Raw genomic sequence first — 19,017 nt, 5'->3', positions numbered from 1 at the left:
TTCTTTGCCTGGGGGCTCATTGTTCACAGTGGATAGTCAACAAAATTCAGGGTTGGGACTGACCACTTCCATAGAGCCTTGGGAATGGGGCTGTCCTCCCCAGAAAAACCAACCCTGTGACTTTGGGCAGAGACTTTGAGTCTCCAGTGTCCGTGGCCTCGAGACTGAGATCATGCCTAGGTAATGGAACACCAATGTAAACTAACCACTGAGTCTTAAGTGAATTTCCTTGATTAGCAAATACTCTGTGTATATTGTCCAACATCAATGCCAGACATAAATGTCACAAGGTGTCCTGACTCTACCAAGAAAAGACAACTGAAGCTCTGCATTTGAAAACTACCTGGACTCTGCCCCATGTGTCTCTACCTTTGACTGATTTATTTTTTAGGGAGGAAGCGGGGTACTGGGGATTGAACTCAGGGGCACTTGACCACTGAGCCACATCCCCAGCCCTATTTTGTATTTTATTTAGAGACAAAGTCTCACTGAGTTGCTTAGTACCTCGCTTTTGCTGAGGCTGGCTTTGAACTTGCAATTCTCCTGTCTCAGCTTTTTCCCAGTCACTGGGATTACAGGCGTGTGCCTCCCTCCCAACCCTTTGACTGCTCTTAATCTGCATCCTTTCCCCCACAAAAAACCCTAACTGTGACCATAACAGTTTTGGGGATGTTCTGTAACTCTTCCTAGATAATACCAAGCCAGAGGTGGTTTAGGGAACCCTCTGTACTTGCAGCTGGCATCAAGTGAACCATGCCCTCTAACTTTTTAATTGGCCTTACACTAATCATACACACACTCTTCAAAAGAATCAGACCCAAGGGCCTGGGAATAAAAACTACTTGGACCTTAGGAGAATCTGCACCAGAAACGAGGGAGACCTTTTGGGTGCTGAAGGTGGAGGATGCGAGAGAATGTTCTGCACTTTCTCCTACAAGCCTAACAAAAATCTATCAGTGGTATTGTTTTGGAAAACAGACTGACTGGTCAAGAAGCAGCAACAGCACTCGGAGAAAACTCCAAACTTTATTTTACACTGGCGGGCCCAGAGGAAAACAAATACTCCAAATTTGAAGCCCTGATCCACAGTTTCTCACAATATTTCCATCCTATCATTGGGCCTTTTTTCCTCTTTTTTAAAAAATTCCTAATCTAGGTGGCTGAAGGCCTTGTGCAAGGTTGGTAACATAGAGCATGCTCAGAGAAACAGATAGAAGAAAGGGCTCTTTTCACCAACATCTGCTACATTTCAAAAGGGAGTAGTGAGACTCCTAGGTCAGTTATTTACAATCCAAAAGGTAGGAATCCAGGGTTAATTAGGCTTCCTGGAGAAAGGCTGAGAGAAAGGAGGGAATGACCCCTACCCCAGGCATTGGTTTCTTACCATAACATTTTTGTAATTGTATTTGCTAACCAGGTCTGGTTGGTGGTTTTGCCATGACAGTGTATCTGCCAGCTAGGTAAAAATATCTAGGGGAAATTTGCTTTGATGGAGTTTTGTTTTGTTTTGTTTTTGTTTTTTAACTGTGTTACCTAGACTCCAGATTGGCCTTAAATACTTGATCCTCTTGCCTCAGCCTCCCAAGTAGACTTTGATGACTTTTAAAGTATAAAGAGAGGACAGTGTAGAGGAAAGAGCAGTAGAAAATGCAAGACCACGCTTCTAGCTCAGGTTCAACTTCAAACCTGAATCTGCACAAACTAGTCCCCTGGGCTTCAGTTCTCTCTATGTGTAAAATAGTAATGATATTCCCTGGCCCTATCAGTTCAAAGGTTATCAGAAGGAACAAATGAAATAATGCAAGGGAAAAAATTTGCAAAACTGTGACATTATATTTATAAAAATGGATATTAATATTCTCATAGTATTCCATTTATTTGAAGGCAGAAATAACAATTATTGCAAATTCATAGTAGAAATAGGAATCCATGTCTCCCAACTCCCAATACTGGTGACTTTTTAATTGAACTTAGTATAGGAGCATCCCCTTGTCCATAAGGCAGGCTTTTGGCAGCCCCAATTATGTGGTGTGAGCAGGAGGATGTTTTTGAACTCAAAACAGCTGCCTTAAACACCACTTTCCAATGGACCTCTCCAACTACATATTTTTGCTCATGGAAAGCAGCCCAGAATTATGCCTCTGGAACAGGGTATTATTTATTAGATTAGAAACTGCAGAATAGATGAGGTAAAGTAGCTGGGAGCTAGAAAACACAAGTGATACCTAGGAAAATAACAGAAAGTATTAACAGGTTCAATTAGGGGCAAAAGGGCTTAATGTAATTTGTTGGCATTGCAGCAAAGGGCAGATAGCTAATCTCCCTCTGGATATGCCTGAGTCATTAAATCAGGCTTAACTGAAGTTCAGTTTGCCTTTTTAAAAAAAGGCAAAAGAAGGAAATAAAGCTGTAATTATTGAAAAGGCAGAGACATGGTTATCATTTTGCGCGTACACTGGAAATGCAATCAGAGAAGATATTAGGTAACTTAACTGAAAAATTATGAAAATAACAAACAAATTTCAGTTTCCTCAGGGTTGCTGTAAAGGTTAGCCCTTGCACATGGCCTGGGACACAGTAGAGTTTTGACAAGTGATGGAGAGCAAGTACCAGGTTCCTATTTAAAAAAAAAAAAAAAAAATCCAGAGCTTTCCCAACTAGAAACTAGAATGGGAAGAAATGGATTATATTAGGAATACCAATGCAAGCCTCAAATCAAAACCCCAGGAAAGAAGAAGAGGAACCTTATTAAGTTACACAGAGACAGAAATGATTCAATAAATAGAAAAATATGCCCAGATCCTGAAGAGCCAAAGAGATAGTGAAGACCAAGTAGAGGTGACATTCTCCTCCCGCAGGAAAAATCCCTGACCTACAATTTTGGGAACTTAAATATCTTAAAATTTCACCTAGAATCATAACAATAGAGGAAACTTGAGAGTATCTCAAAAGAGAGGCAAAGGTAGGGATGGCCCTAACATACAGGGTGTCCTACGTGGCTACAAGAATGAACTCAATGAGGGACAGGTGTGAGCCTGGGCACACCAATGGAGAAGGCAGCCCAGAATCAGAGAATTTGTTTCATGCATCACACATCAATGGGAAGGAACCCTTACTTAGTATATGATTCCGGGACAAGTGGTTGGCTAATCATCGGCGGGGGAGAAATCTATTTAGATCCTTACCTTATCCTCTACAACAAATTAATTCTACACAAACTCATTGAACTCCATGGGCAATCTTGCTTCCTCCCTAAGTGAGAAATCTTCAGATCCGCACCACCCCCTCTATTTACCAGGCAGCGTTTATGCTGTCGGATCCACCTTCTCCTACATGGAGCAGCCCACGAAGTTGCCAGGGTGAGGGCAGAGTCCTTGTCACCAGGAACTGGGAATGGTGGACGTGAATGAATTCACTAGAGTTAAAACCAAGCCTTTGCTCAATGGGCCACAATCATCTGCTGTGCTTTTACTAAAAGAAGGGCTTACAGTCGTAAACATTCATTTTTACAACTCAGCAGTATCTCCCAAGGACCTGAGGGCCATCAAAAGAACAAGACTTAAGTTTCCGAGACCCCACCAGAGGCCAGAATTCTACCCTGGATAACTGTCAGCCCACCAACACAGCTGGCCTGCTCTCATTTATACTACCTGACCCCTGGAATGTTTTCCTTCTCTGACTCTGAACTTCTGGGCTCCCCCTTAGTTTCATGCTTTTAGTTGGCTTTAAAGATAACCAATTCTGAAGGTCACACAGCTGTGCTCTATGTCACTAGTCTCCTACTAGTTTTGCTGTACAGAACACCTCTGGCATGTGGATTACGATAACGGTTGCCTAGGTTACTTTTCAAGGACTTGAAGGCCGCTTTCATCAAAACCATCAGCTCTTCATTTGGGCCTCCAAAGGTTTGGGATGGGGGATCTTTTGACATTAGGATGCCAGAAAAATTCTACCCTCACAGCAATGCTAAGACGGTAATTTTGTGAACATAGAACCTGTGTAGAGCTGTGAAGACACTATACTTGTACAGAGGACTGATTACTTCACCCCTAATAATCTTTCCCCTTGCCTTACATCACCCTGCTTCTTTATCCCATAAAAACTCCTCAACTCTATTCTTGGAGAGGCAGATTTGAGACTTGGGTCTCCCACCCCCATGCTTTGCTTCCTCACAAATAAACTTTCTCTTTTGCAAAACTTGTTTCAGTGATTGGCACACTGGAGCATTAGGCTAAACAGGCTTGGTTCAGTAACAGAGGAACCTTTATCTTCCAATAGCTGTTCCCCATTGCCCCCCTCCCCCCATATCTCCTACTGATGTCCCAGAAATCATTTTTTTCTGATTATTTATTCACAAATGTATTGTTCTTTGTCTAGAAAGTAAAAGCATCTAGCATTGGCCATTTCTTTGGATCTTTCTTTACTCTCTTGTGAGGGTCCCTAGTTGACATGTAAAATTAATAAAATTTTTAATTGATCTTACATTGATTTGGTTTCTTGTCCCAGAGGAAGATCCTGTTCAAGATCTCAAATGGGTAGAGCTGATCATTAGCTTTCTCTACCTAATCAACAAAACTATGAAGACATTTTACATTCTTTTCCTCACCTTGAATCTCAGAAATCTGAAGTGCACTTTTCACTCTGGGCTCTCCACCCACATGCAGCTCCCGCTCCCTTGCTGGACAGCGCAGCCTCAATCCCATCCCTCTCCACACAGGACATCACCTGGTGGTCCCCGAGTCTCCTGAAGGGCAGATTTTCACCTATCTCCTCATACTCCCTTGTAAACATTCTGTGATTTTTTTTTTTCCATTTCAGAGTCACCTTCTCTTGATTCTATTAATTATCCGGAAATCCTATTTTAACTGCTCCTTTTTAAAGCAAAATTATGTGGTTTTGCTACAGACCCTGTTTAAAATTCCTTTCCTCACATCCACCCCTAAGTCCCCCCCACCAATCAGGCTTTCTCTCCAGCGTTCCAACAAAACTCTCTTTGTCAACTTCTCCAAATGACCATCCTATCAACCAATTCAGTGCTGACTTCTGATTTTTCCTCTTGCTTGATTACTCTCAATCTGAAAGACTTTCTTCATCTGACTTCCAGGACACCTCATTGAGCTTTTCCGCTTACCTCACGGGTGACTCTCCTCATCTTCCCAAACTCTTAAAGTCGAGAGCCTAGAGCTCGGTTCTTGGTTCTTTCCTCTTCCCTATTTTCCTTCCTCCAAATTTATTAAATTTATTGAATTTTAAGTCCATGGCTTTAAATACTTCCTATAAGTTTCCAACTTACAAATGGATATCACTGGTCCAGAACTTTAAACTACTTATGTTGGTTCTCAGGGCTGCCATAACAAACTACCCCTGATGGGGTGGCTTAAAACAGAAGTTCGTCCATCACAGTTCAGAAATCTAAGAGTCAAAGTCAAGGGGTCAGCTGGGTTGGTTCCTTCTGGAGGGTCTAAGGGAGAAGTCCTTCCACACTTTTCCCTGGGTTCTGGCTACCAATCCTCGATGTTACTTGATTTGTAGAGATATCATTCCTGTCTCTGCCTCCATCCTTCCTGGGCACTCTCCCCTATGCCTCTCTGTGTACTCCCACGGTTCTAATAAAGATTTAGAGCCCATCTAATTCATTATAACTTCATCTTAATTTACCTGACCACATCTCTAGAGACACTTTTCAACCCAATGCACTAGTCAACGCTATCATTCAGTTATCACAAGCTGAAGTAATCTTATCCATCTCTCCTCTGCCTGTATTCTTCTTCATCTCAATTAATGACTGTAAGCAAAAATAACCCATGTGTTTTCAGCCTCATAATGAAAATACAAATAACTGGGACGGAAGCAGACCCCAAACAGATCAGCAAGCTCTCCTCTATTCCACAGGAGAGTCAATCAATCAATCAGGCACAGAAGGACCCATTTTCTGGGTACAGAAATGGCCCCGCAGGTTCCCCAAGGAGTCTGGGTTTTATAGGTTACCATGAAGGTGAATTAATCATTGGAGACTGGGGCAGGATGTGTCGATTTGGGCAGTCAGGAAAGAAGTTGTAAAAAATCCAAAACTCATTATCACTGGGAAAAGCTCAGAGCTCAGGGTTCACTTGCTTATGTCTGTTAGGTCGGTGGCGACTTGGTGGCGACTTAGTGGCGATTTAGAACAAAGCAGCCCACTCCGGAAAACAACATCAATCAGATGCTGGCAGAAATGCCTGTCAATCAGCCAGATCTCCTGACCAACACCTGTCAATCAGCAGGACCCCTTGGCCAATCCTGGAGTTCAGCCAACTCCCCTGACCAACTCCAAGGGGGCAAGGGACCCTAGAAACACCTTTTCCTGTCCCAAGTCCGTCCCTTCCTGCTGTAAGCCCCATAAAAGTCCAGTCCAGTCGAGCTTCCACGCGGTTTCTCCTCAGACCCTTCCCCTGTCCCCTCTGTGGGTCTGATGGAGTTCCTCCCGGGAGTGATATCTCAATAAAGCCTGTTCAGCGGCCCTTTTAAATCTGCCTCCTTTGGTCACTGCCTGCCCTGCCTGATCTGACAATGTCCCTAACTCTGGGACCCGTTGTTACCTGGCTTTTCTTCTTCCAGGACTCTTCAGCCATGGGAAAGGGTGAAAGCCCAGGGCCCAGCGTTTCAGTATCCGCCTCCTCCCATCAGGACCCATTGTGGTTGGGAAGGGGTGAAGTTTGCTTTTGGAGGAGATGCTGGGGATGAACCCAGGAAGAGATGAAAGTTTGCTTTTTCCCTCGGGTCCCTTGTTGCTGGGAAAAGATTTACTGGGAGAGGTTTAATGTTTGGCTAATTTCCCTCTCTTCCCCTGAGCCACGCTGTCTTTCCGTGTTTCTCCCGGGGACTGTCTTGTAGGAATATTATTTTTCATACCCCTTCCACGACAGCTCCATCTTTCCATCAGAAAATCCTGTGGTCTCGACTTTCGCATATGTCCCAAATCTGATCACTTCCTTCCACCTCCGTGTTCCACAGTGGTCCCCACCCTCATACCTCACCTAGATGATTGCAATACCTTTTAACACGTCATTCTACCCTGGTTTCCCTATGATCTTTTTTTTTTTTTTCTTTTTGGTCAGAACAGCTTTCAGAGTGATCCTGTCCAAACCCAGGTGAGACCACCAACAATCCAGTGGCCCTCATCTTGCTCAGAGTAAATGCCAGAGTCCTCACCACATCAGACAAGGCCACCTTTACTTCTGTAACCACACCTCTGGCCACTTCCCCCATGTCTACTTTGCTCTCTGGTCATGCCAGAGAGCGCTCCAAGCTCTTCCTTGAACATTGCAAGCGCTCTCAGGCCTCAGAGTCTTTTTACTCATGGTTCTCTTTGCTTAGAATATTTTCCTTCCAAATATTTATGTGGTTTACTCCATTATCTCCTTTAAATCTTCTTCTTCAAATGTGGTTTCCTCAAATGAGGTCTACTCTGACCATTTTCTTTATGCTTGCAACAAACCCCACCAGCTAGACCCTGGCCTGTCCATAAGCCGGCACTAGTTTTTTCCTGTGGCCTTATTACCTTCTCACAGACATCATATACTTACCACGCTTTTTGTCTTTGTCCTCGAAAAATAAGGGCAGGAAATTAAAAAAAAAAAAATTTTTTTTATTGGTTGTTCAAAACATTACAAAGCTCTTGACATTTCATATTTCATACATTAGATTCAAGTGGGTTATGAACTCCCATTTTTACCCCAAATACAGATTGCAGAATCATATTGGTTACACATCCACATTTTTACATAATAAGGGCAGGAAATTTTATCTGTCCTATTTTCTGACATATACCTGAAACAATGTCTGCACATAGTAGATGCTCTGTATTTATTAAGTAAATAAATTAGATTACTTATATGATGAGTTATGTATGGAGAAATATTTTCTAAGCATAAAAAAATGATAAAAAGGGATCACAAAGAAGGGGATTCTAGATTTTACTACATACCAATTTAAACTTCAGCATGTGTTAAAAAAACACAGAGATAGGCTACTGTACTATATATTTTAGACAATTCTCAACTCACCCTTAAGGTAAAAACTGTTTAAATTTTGGAGTGAATAAATGTTCTCAATAACATTTCAAGTTTTGAGTCATTTTTTTCTAACTCTGTAAAAAGAGAGTTTTATTACAAGCACTTTTGCTGAAGGCTGCCTACATAGTTTTATATTTTCCACATAGTACTGATAAAAATTAGGATTGATTTTAGGATTTTTTTACCAGACTTTTTTTAAAAAAAAATTTTAATTTGTTTTAATTAGTTACACACGACAGTACAATTTGAATCAAATGGAGTATAATTTCTCATTTTTCTGAGTGTACAGGTTGCAGAATCACATTGGTCATACAGTCACGTATATACCCACAACAATACTAGTGTCTATTTTATTCTGCTGTCCTTTCTATCCCCCCTTCCCCTCCCCTCCCCTCCCATCACTTCTCTCTACCCAATCTAATGTGACACACTTCTTTTTTTTTTTCTCCTCACAACATCTTACATGTGTTCTGTATAACGATGAGGGTCTCCTTCCTTCTTCCATTGCAATTCCCCTTCTCCCTCCCTTTCCCTTCCACCTCTCTTCCCTATTTAGTGGTAATCTTCTTCTCATGCTCTTCCTCCTTATCCCATTTTGAGTCACCCCCCTTATATCAGAGAAGACATTCGGCCTCTGTTTTTTAGGGATTGGTTAACTTCACTTAGCTCTAATGACATCCATTTCCCTGAAAATGCCATGATCTTATTATTTTTTATCGCTAAGTAATATTCCATTGTGTATAAATGCCACACTTTTTTTTATCCATTCATCCATTGAAGGGCATCTAGGTTGGTTCCACAGTCTAGCTATTGTGAATTGTGCTGCTATAAACATTGATGTGGCTGTGTTCCTGTAGTATGCTCTTTTTAGGTCTTTTCGGTATAGTCCAAGAAGGGGAATAGCTGGGTCAAATGGTGGTTCCATTCCCAGCTTTCCAAGGAATCTCCATACTGCTTTCCAAATTGGCTGCACCAATTTGCAGTCCCATCAACAATGTATGAGTGTGCCTTTTTCCCTGCATCCTTGCCAGCACTTGTTGTTGTTTGACTTCATAAAGGCTGCCATTCTTACTGGAGTGAGATAGTATCTTAGAGTAGTTTTAATTTGTATTTCTCTAATTGCTAGAGATGGTGAGCATTTTTTCGTGTATTTGTTGATTGATTGTACATCCTCCTCTGAGAAGTGTCTGTTCAAGTCCTTGGCCCATTTGTTGTCTTAATTTGCTATTCATGCTTGTTTTTCAAAGGTTCCTGTTAGTTCCTTGATCCAAATTTTAATTTTAAACAATATTTTAAGCAAGTGAAACCTAAAAAATTAGGAAAGTCATTTTAAGCCTTCACTAGAGTTTTTAAAAAGTTTTTTTTTTAAAATGCACATGAAATTACCTTAATGATATTAAATGGCTCTGCTATAAATAACCTTCTAAGGAACTTATGTAAAAAGCTTTCAGGTAATTAAGGCCAATTTCTTATATTGTTTTTCAATCAGGCAGAGTTTTGATTGAAGCTGAAAACAGACTAAGGAGATCACTGACCAATGTTCCTATGACTGTAAATGTGGAATGGGCCCCACCCAGAGCTCACCCCAGGGTTTGGATGTTGAGTGTCCCCAAAGGCCCATGTGTTAAAGGCACGGTTCCCAGTTGGCACTGTTAGGAGGTGGGGTGATATTCTGGAGGTGATGTTTCACAAGAGGTCCTGAGGTTATTGGGGGGATGTCCTTGAAGGAAACTGTGGGATCATGGCCCATTCCTCTTTCTCCTGTGCTCCCTGGCTCATGATGCAAGCAGTTTTTCTCCACCATGTGCTTCTGTCACAATATGCTACCTTGTCACATGCCCCAAAGCAATTTGGTCAGTTGGTCTGAGCCTCCAAAACTAAGAGCCAAAATAACCCCTTTTTTCTTTATAATTACCTCAGATATTTTGTTACAGTGACAGAAAGCTGATTAACAAGAAGGACCATTTGCTAGCTTGTGCCTCACCACACAGATGAGAAAACCAAGACTCAGGAGTTATCCAAGAGTACACTTTCATGCCAAGTAGCTAAACCATGATCTTAGTTTGACTAAAACAAAAACTCCTTGACACAACCACATCCATGTTTATAGCACCTCAATTCACAATAGCTAATCATAGGACCAACCCAGGTGCCCTTCAACAGATGAATGGATAAAGAAAATGTGATATGTATGTGTATATATATTTTTGTATACATATATACAACAATATATATACACACAATGGAATATTACTCAGCCATAAATAACAATGCAATTATGGCATTTATGGATAAATGGATGGAGCTGGAGACTCTCATGCTAAGTGAAATAAGCCAATTCCAAAAAGCCAAAGGCCCGATGTTTTTTTCTGATATCCAGATGCTAACATACAACAAAGGGTGGAGGGAAGAATAGAAGTTCATTAAATTAGACAAAAGGGAATGACAGGAAGTGAGGAGGGATGGAAATAGGAAAGATGGGAGAATGAATTGAACATAACTTTCCTATATTCACATATGAATACACACCAGTGAAACTCCATGCCACATACAACCTTAAGAATGGAGTCATAATTAGAATAAGTTATACTCCATGTTATGTATATATCAAAATATACTGTTATTGGTATATAATAAGAAAAAATAATTTTCAAAAAGCTATTGAGGGCAATTTATTACTTCTGCTTATTAATAGTTGGTATTAATATTAAATATATAGGAAGTTATGAGAAACAAGTTGTTAAATTTTGTTTCTAATAAAGCTAACATTGAAAAGGTTTTGCCTGAGGACATAGCTCAGTGGTAGAGTACTTTCCTATGATGTGCAAGGCTCTGGGTTTCATCCCCTATACTGCAAACACTGCCTAGCATAAGCAAGACCCTGGGTTTGATCTCTAGTACATAACACAAAAAGAACATATTCATTTTTTCTTCAGCATTATATTGAAAAATATAATGCAAATACAGGGAAGCACATAGAACAAATGCAGTATACAACCTAACTGTTGTGACTTGAAGAAGTTCTGCATGTATACCCATTAAAGTACCATGATTAGGTCAAGAAATAAACTATTGCCAACACACCCAGCAGTCTTATTTGCTCCTTTTTGATTATAATTTCCTCCCTATCTCTTCTTAGAAGTGAGCTTGGATAATAATAAATTCCTTGCTTTGTTTTAGAGCTTTTCCATCTAAACATACGCCCCTAAAGAATACACAGCTGTCCACACCTACAGATGCAACTAATCATGCATTGAGAATATTTGAAAATCAATTTCATTTGAACTGAATACATGCTGACTTTTTCCTTGCCATTATTCCCTAAATAATACAGTCTAGCAAATATTCACATTGCATATTGTATTGGGTATTATTATTGGAAATCATAACCTAGAGATGATTTAAAATATACAGGGGAATGTGGGTAGATCATATGCAAATATTACATCATTTTACATAAGGACCTTAAGCATCCATGGGTTTTTGTATCTGTGGGGGATCCTGGAACCAACCCTCCCCTAAAGAAATGGAGGGATCACTGTCCTTATTTCTGATATTAAGGGGTCAAAAAATTCAGCCTTTTCCCACTAAGCTTACCATTTGTGTAGGTTTTTGTAGATGCTTTGTATTGCTAAATTGCCTTTTATTAGAAATTACCTTCTATTCTTAGTTTGCTCATTTTTTTATCACGAATTAATGTTTAATTTTTTTCCAATGCTCTTTGTCAATTATAGTTTTTCTTCTTTAGGTTTTAATGTGATGAATTGCATTGATTGATTTTTGAATACTGAACCAGTTTTTTCACTATTGGGATAAACCCACTTGATCATTGTGACTACTGAATTTTGTATTAATTTGAATACAAAAATCAGAGGGCACCCATATTAAACACTGTTTCTAGGTGCATCTATGAGCGTGTTTCCACATGTCATTGGCCCTTTAATTGATGGACTCAGTAGACTATGCCCTCTGCAATTTGGATCAGCATCATCTAACCTGTTGAGGGCCTGAATAGATAAAAGGCAGAGGAAGAAGAGATTCATTTCTTTTTTTCCTAACTACTTGAGCTGAGACATTTTATCTTCTCTTACTCTGGGGCTAGGATTGACTTCACTGTCTCCGGGTTCTCAGGTGTTCAGACTCAGACTGAATTAAACCACGAACTTTCCTAGGTCTCCATCTTGCAGATTTTTTTTTTTTTTTCTTAGTTGGAGGAAATTTCTTCTTTTCTAATCCAAGCACTTAATGCCATAATTTCACCTCAAGGCCTGCTTTGTCTTTAGCCCACAATTTTTTCCCTCTGAAATAGACTATTTTATTTTAAGCATCCCACAATTTTTGATAAGTTACATTTTCATTTTTGTTTAGTTTTAAATCTTTTCTAGTTTTCCTACAGATTTTTCTGTTTGACATGGTTCATTAAGAAGTGATTTTGTTTAATTTTCCAAGTATTTGGAGATTTTCCTGTTATCTTTCTGTTATTTTTTTCTAGTGTCCTTCCATGGTAGTCGGGAGAACATACATTTTATAATTTCGATTATAATTTTATAATTTTGTTTCCGACGCTTGTTTTAGTAAATGAGGTTTGGGTGAAACATAGCCCAACCCACTCACTTTGGTGCTGTTCATGGCTTTGTGCCACAGTGGTAGAGCCAGGTAGTTGCGGCAGCCTGTTTGGCTCTCCAGAAATCTAAAATATTTACTATTTACCTGTTACAGAAAAAAACAAACAAAAAAATTCTGTCCTCTTCTTTAGGGCATTTACAACAACTGATACATTTGGGTTTATTTATCTCTATCATTTTCATATTTACTTTCTATTTATGTTTTTAGTTCAATTCTCTATTTCTTCTTTTCTACCATTTCTTGGATGGTTTAAACATTTTATAGTATTTCATGATATTGTTCGTGTGTATGTGTGTGTCCCTGCGCGCGCGCTGCGCCCCTCCTCTGACTCAGGCAATGGCAAGGCCCTACTGAGGTGGATGGCTCAAGGCGTCCATCCTCTGGAGGAGCACAGTATGTTTCTGGGAATGGGCTGATTTGTTTTTGTATTCCTTTAATAAGTACAGTTGCAACTTCTCATATGACCATTAAGTATGAAGGAAAAAACATGACTTTCCCAATTAATGCAACTACTTCTAAAGAATAAATCTGTTTGCTCTAAATGCAATGATTCAGCTGTGGAATGTAAATTGTTAATGTTTAATGAGAAAATCCCTGTAGGAAAAAACAATCAAGGAAGTTTTTGAGAAATTAAATTAAAATCTAGAGAAGAAGAATTAATATTAAGAAGACAGATTATTACTTGGTGCTGGGCAACTTGTTCTTGTTCCTGTGCACAATGGTTTGGTGCTCTCACTCTTGTTTGATTAAAATTAGTAGCTTCTCTTTTCAAGTTAACCACTTGCCATAACCGTGGCGCCGGTTCCAGTCAGTAAGTCAAGAAAGAATAGTCAAGGTATAGGCCAATAGTCTGGGACATTTCAGACTATTATTAAAAGCTAACTAAGCAGAAACAGCTCAAAGCAAAACGGGAACTGAAAGTAAACATGCTTGCTTATGCGTAAGCCAACATACATTCTTCATTTCTAATTGTAGCTACGTAATATTTTGTTTCTTTGAATAATGATTCCTGTCTCATAACCACAAAATACTGTGTGAGCTTGCCAAAATGAAAAGTACGTATGATGAACTTCACAAGTAAAGATGGGGATTCTGCACCTTCACTTTTGTGTCTTGTTGTTTCTCCGCTGCCTGAGACCCCCTGTTGGAGCTGGACTTCGACGTGTGTGTGTGTGTGTGTGTGTGTGTGTGTGTGTGTGTGTGTGTGTGTGTGTTGGTACGAATTGAACCCAGGACCTCACATGGGGCTCTGCCACTCCACCACTGAGCTGCCCCTTTCCCTTCTCATTTCCATTTGTCTATTGTGTTTCCCCCACACATGGCTTTGCATATCTTTTGAGGGACTGCTTGAGTGATTCCACATAAATAATTAACATTCAACTGTCTTTTTAGAATCAATATGTCACCACTAAGTGTGGAATGCGGAAATCTTACCACCTTATAGTTCCTTTGACCTTTACCTCTTTACGCTGTGGCTGTCTCGTGCCTCAATCTGTGTTCATTCAGAATCTATCACACAATGTCAAATTCGCTTTCAGTTATCAAACCTTTTAAAAAGAACTTAAGTTTAGTTCGTTTACCCAGATATTTACCATTTGTGCTACTCCTTTTTTCAGTCCTAATGTTCTAAATTTCTTTCAGGCATCATTTTCTTCCTGAATTTCAGAGTAGGTATGCTAACCATAAATACCTGGTTTTCTTTCCTCTGAAAATATTTTTATCTCACTGTTCCTGAAGATTCTTTTCTCTCCATACCGAGTTCTAGGTTCTCTGAGCATTAAAAAAAAAGAAAAGTGACAGTTTCTTTGGCTTCCATGGCTTTGGATGAAAAAATCTATAACCATTCATGTTGTTCCTGTATATTTAGTGCTTTTTATTGAATAAACTCCTTAAAGAAAAAGTTTATGTACATTAAGTGTCATATCAGATTTATGATAGATAAGTCCCAGAAAACTAAGAATGATTCTTAAGGTTTACTAGTTTCTCTAATTCTCACGTGTTTTCCCTTTGATAAGAACGTCCCCAATGATGATACCAAGACTAGCATTGATGGAGCACTGTGCTATGCTTCACAGACATTTTCTCATTTAATCCTCGCGACCAGAACAGTCAACTGGACCCCTTAGGATTAAGGGATAAAACCTCTCCGGGGAAATAAGACAGTCTTGTGGGGCTAACAATCATACTAGAAAATTAGGGGTTAAAAGTGAACCAGCCTTCAAGCTACAGGAGTGAGATAACCCTGCAGGAGATGGGAGGCAGACAAGTCACTCCGTTTTTGAGATTCTGTGGTCAGCAGAAATGCCAAGAAGCTGGAGCCAGACAAAGCAAAATCACCAAGACAAGGCCTTTGAGACAGAACAATAGTCTGTCCATTCTGAAAATCATATCAGACTTTCCCAGAGGGCAATAGGCACATTTCAGGTGGTGAGGGTCCAACCATACACAGAATAGTCACTGAAGTAACCCACGTAGCTCCCCCTTTTCCTTATTAACACAACAACACACACACCTCACTAGAGACCTCAGATGGCAACAGAAGAAGCATGATGGAGAGGCACAGAAATGCGACTAAATCCCACCTCTATGTGATGACATCAAGAGACTGAGTTCCTGCCTGCCCTGTAGGTGTCATCAAAGCTGCACACCTGCTGGGTAATCCCAGTGGCTCAGGAGGCTGAGGCAGGAGGATCACAAGTTCAAAGCCAGCCTCAGTGACTTTTTGAGGCCCTAAGCAACTCAGTGAGACCCTGTCTAAATGAAAATACAAAATAAGGGCTGGAAATGTGTCTCAGTGGCTAAGTGCCCCTGGGTTCAATCCCCTGTAATTAAAAAAAAAAAAATGCTGCGCACCTCTGCTCTTTGCTTGAGCTGGCCTGATACTCTGGGTCATGCTGCCCCCGTTCCTGCTTCGGTAGTAGCCCCCAGTCAAGAGCCTTGCTCCTGTTACACTGCTCTCTCTGCCTGATTCTTGAGAGCACAGGAAACCCACTGAGCTGAGCTGGTAACACTATCAGTCAGTCTCTCTCTTATTATCTCTTAGTGAATGATGAGAAAATAGAAACAGAAATCTTAAATAACTTGCCTCGGGTCTCAAAACAAGTGAATGGAAAACAGGTTTATAACCCAGGCTTGTTAGACGCCAAGGCCTCCAGTAAATTACCAGGTAGGACACAGAAATAAACATCCCATGAAGATTGAGGGAGAGACTCAATTTCTTCTGCCATGACTTCTTACTCCCACATTGGTTCCTTCCAACCCCATCGTTCCTACTTGATTTATAGAAAAGAAGTATTTCTTCAGGCAAAGAACACATTCTTCTGACCTATAAAAGGAAAAAGAATGGAAAGACAGCTCATGTCTTCCTTTGGTTAGAGATATTTCCCCCCAAAGACCTCTACCAGTGGATTCAACACGTGAGGTTCTGGAGTTAGGCATGGTGTGCGTTGAGCAGTCACCTCTCAGAGGACTTTGTCTCTACTCCTAATTTCGAAGTGATTCCTCTTCGGGGTGTGTGTGCGCTGGTGTCATGCTAGCCTGTATATCTTTGACACTGTCATTTTACAGATGTATTATATTTTCCAGCTGCTAATCTTAGATGTGGAAATAATGATCTCGAGCTTCATTTCCCCCTTATTAGAGTTGAACCATGTAATTTTGCTCATCAGATTTGCAAATGAAGGTTATCTTATACTGTTTAGCTTGGTTAACCGTTATCACTGTGGGTGGTGATGTGCCTCCTGTCACACTAATGAGAAGCATGCCTGCCTGCTGGGTTCCCCAAGGGCTCCGCTGGGAGAGAGGCTGCTTGAGAAAGAACGTGTACTCATGGGAAGAGGCCTGCAGGACGCAGAGGCCTTGGTCTAGAAAGTCTCTACTTCCTTCATTCTGGAACAATTAAACATCAACTTCTCTTGATAGTGAAGGGGTCCAGAACATGCCACTACAAAACATGTTGTTTACACATATTAATGACTTGAACTGAAGGCATATGAGCAATCACAGATACAGAGAGAGTTCTCTGCCTCCCCACTTTCTCCCTAAAAAGATCATAAAATTTCCCGTGAGAACAGTGCTCTCCCTGTGCCAGGAAGAGAAGAACATTCTTATCACCAGAGATGGGAATCAATGCCAACATAGACATGTACAAACAAACTTACTAAAATAACCCTTATCGCCCATTGGTTTCCCCACACACACTTCCTAGATAATGTTCCACCATTTGGAGCCACTAGCCAATCCCCTTTGCCTTATCACATCCCCATAATTTATTGTTCTTTTTGTAAAACAGTATAAAAAACATGGCTTCGTTGTATCCCAATTTTCTTTCTAAAGACTCCCAATACACACAAAAATATTAAATTTGTATGCTTTCTCCCTATTGCTCTATCTTATGTCATTTAATTCTTAGACCAGCTAAAGAACTTAGAAGGTAGGAGAAGTTCCTTCTCCCCATCAATGGCAATGAGAGGCATCCTGAGGTTACAAAGGACTTTCACTGGTGTGAGCCCATTTAATGCAATATGCACAGTATCCCTGGGAGATAAATTATAGTATCCCCATTTCCCACATGGAGAAACTGAATTCTGTCAAGTGGGAAATATTTGATTCAAATGAAATTCTCCAACTGGACATCCAGTGTAATTTCTCTGGGCCAGAGCCTGCAACACCCAGCAGAAAGGGATATCATGGAAACAGGTGCACATGGCTCTGACAATCAGCACGCCCCAGCACCTGACTTGCTGCCTCTCTAACATTAGCACCTCCTCTCACTCAATCCTTCTACTCCAGTCACATGGTTTCCTGCAGTTCCTCCAACACACAGACACATTCTGGCCTCAGAACCTTTGCCCCTTACTGGAGTCATCCTCCCCAGGGGGTGGCACAGCTCTTCCCCTCTTCCTTCAGTTCCCTGCTCATTAGAGACAATGTCCCAGGGTACCCTCTTCCCTCTCCCTGTCTCCTTCACCTTGGTGCACCAGGGATGGGGTGGTATGTGTCCAAGCTCAGACTAATCCTATATCAAATTTACTAAAATTCAGTCTGCTTTCTATTATCACCATGCACCAGGAATTTAAATGTCTGTAGTGAAATAGTACTCTCCAAGAGAAAAAACAAAAACACTTTTTTTGTTGGTTTAAGCTCTAAAAATTGTTGCAATTACTTTTAATTTTTTTTAAAAAAATCTATATGCATTTTAAATTAGCATATTTTATTGCTTACTTTCTTAAATACATGATGGTATTTTGCTTGAAAGTTAATTCAGAGAATTTTAAGCTATATAGTCAGCCCCTAACAAAGGGGTCATTTACACAGGTTTGTTTGGAAAGTAAGTTCCTAATCTTCAGAATCAATCATTTTCTTTCTTAAAAAAAGTTGTTGATAGACATTTTATTTTATTTTATTTTATTTATACATGGTGCCAAGAATCCAACCCAGTGCCTCACATATGCCAGGCAAGTGAGCTACCGGTGAGCCATAACCCCAGCCCCATCATTCAGGTTTTCTTAGGGTGTGGTTGGCATTCCAGACTCTTGTGGTATGGCATAGTCCCATATAAGAATCAACTGTGGGGGCTGGGGATGTGGCTCAAGCGGTAGCGCGCTCACCTAGCGTGCGTGCGGCCCAGGTTCGATCCTCAGCACCACATACAAACGAAGATGTTGTGTCCGCCGAAAACTAAGAAAAAATAAATAAATATTAAAATTCTCTCTCTGTCGCTCTCTCTCTCTCTCTCTCTCTTTAAAAAAAAAAAAAAAAGAATCGACTGTGAATGTGGGCAACATAAGTTGACCAATATAGCTACATGCTTAATTAAACATGAATATGGAAAAAGGATCAGGTTTTAAACCTTTGGCAAATTTGCAGAAGGCTTAAAACCAGAAACTACAATGTTTTCCATTTATATTACAGACTAATAAGTAGATATGTTTTCTTCTTTTTCAAGAAAAAAATGCATTAATATGTTTTCAAAAATGTAATCCATTGTCCCCATCTCAATCTTTATTTATTTTTATTTTCAACATTTTTAAAAGACCAGGGATGCTGTTAAATACTGAATTTTTATTGGAATTTTTTACTGGCACGACTATAAATCAACAAAACAAAAATTTCACTTTCTGCTTTTCTTTTCTGGACATTATCGACATGTACTTTGTATTAATTATCTATTGCTGTATAACAATATTATCACAAACTTAAACTTAGCAGCCTAATGGAACAGATATTTATCATCTCACAGTTTCCCTGATGAGGAGTCAGGCCAGACTGACTGGGGACCTTGATTTCAGGTTCTGACAAGTTTGTGATCAGTGTCAGCAGAGGTAGAAACAGAAGG

The sequence above is a fragment of the Ictidomys tridecemlineatus genome, chromosome 6 (assembly GCF_052094955.1).
Source record: "Ictidomys tridecemlineatus isolate mIctTri1 chromosome 6, mIctTri1.hap1, whole genome shotgun sequence".
In the NCBI taxonomy this organism is placed as follows: Eukaryota; Metazoa; Chordata; class Mammalia; order Rodentia; family Sciuridae; genus Ictidomys; species Ictidomys tridecemlineatus.
This window is presented reverse-complemented; position numbering follows the sequence as displayed.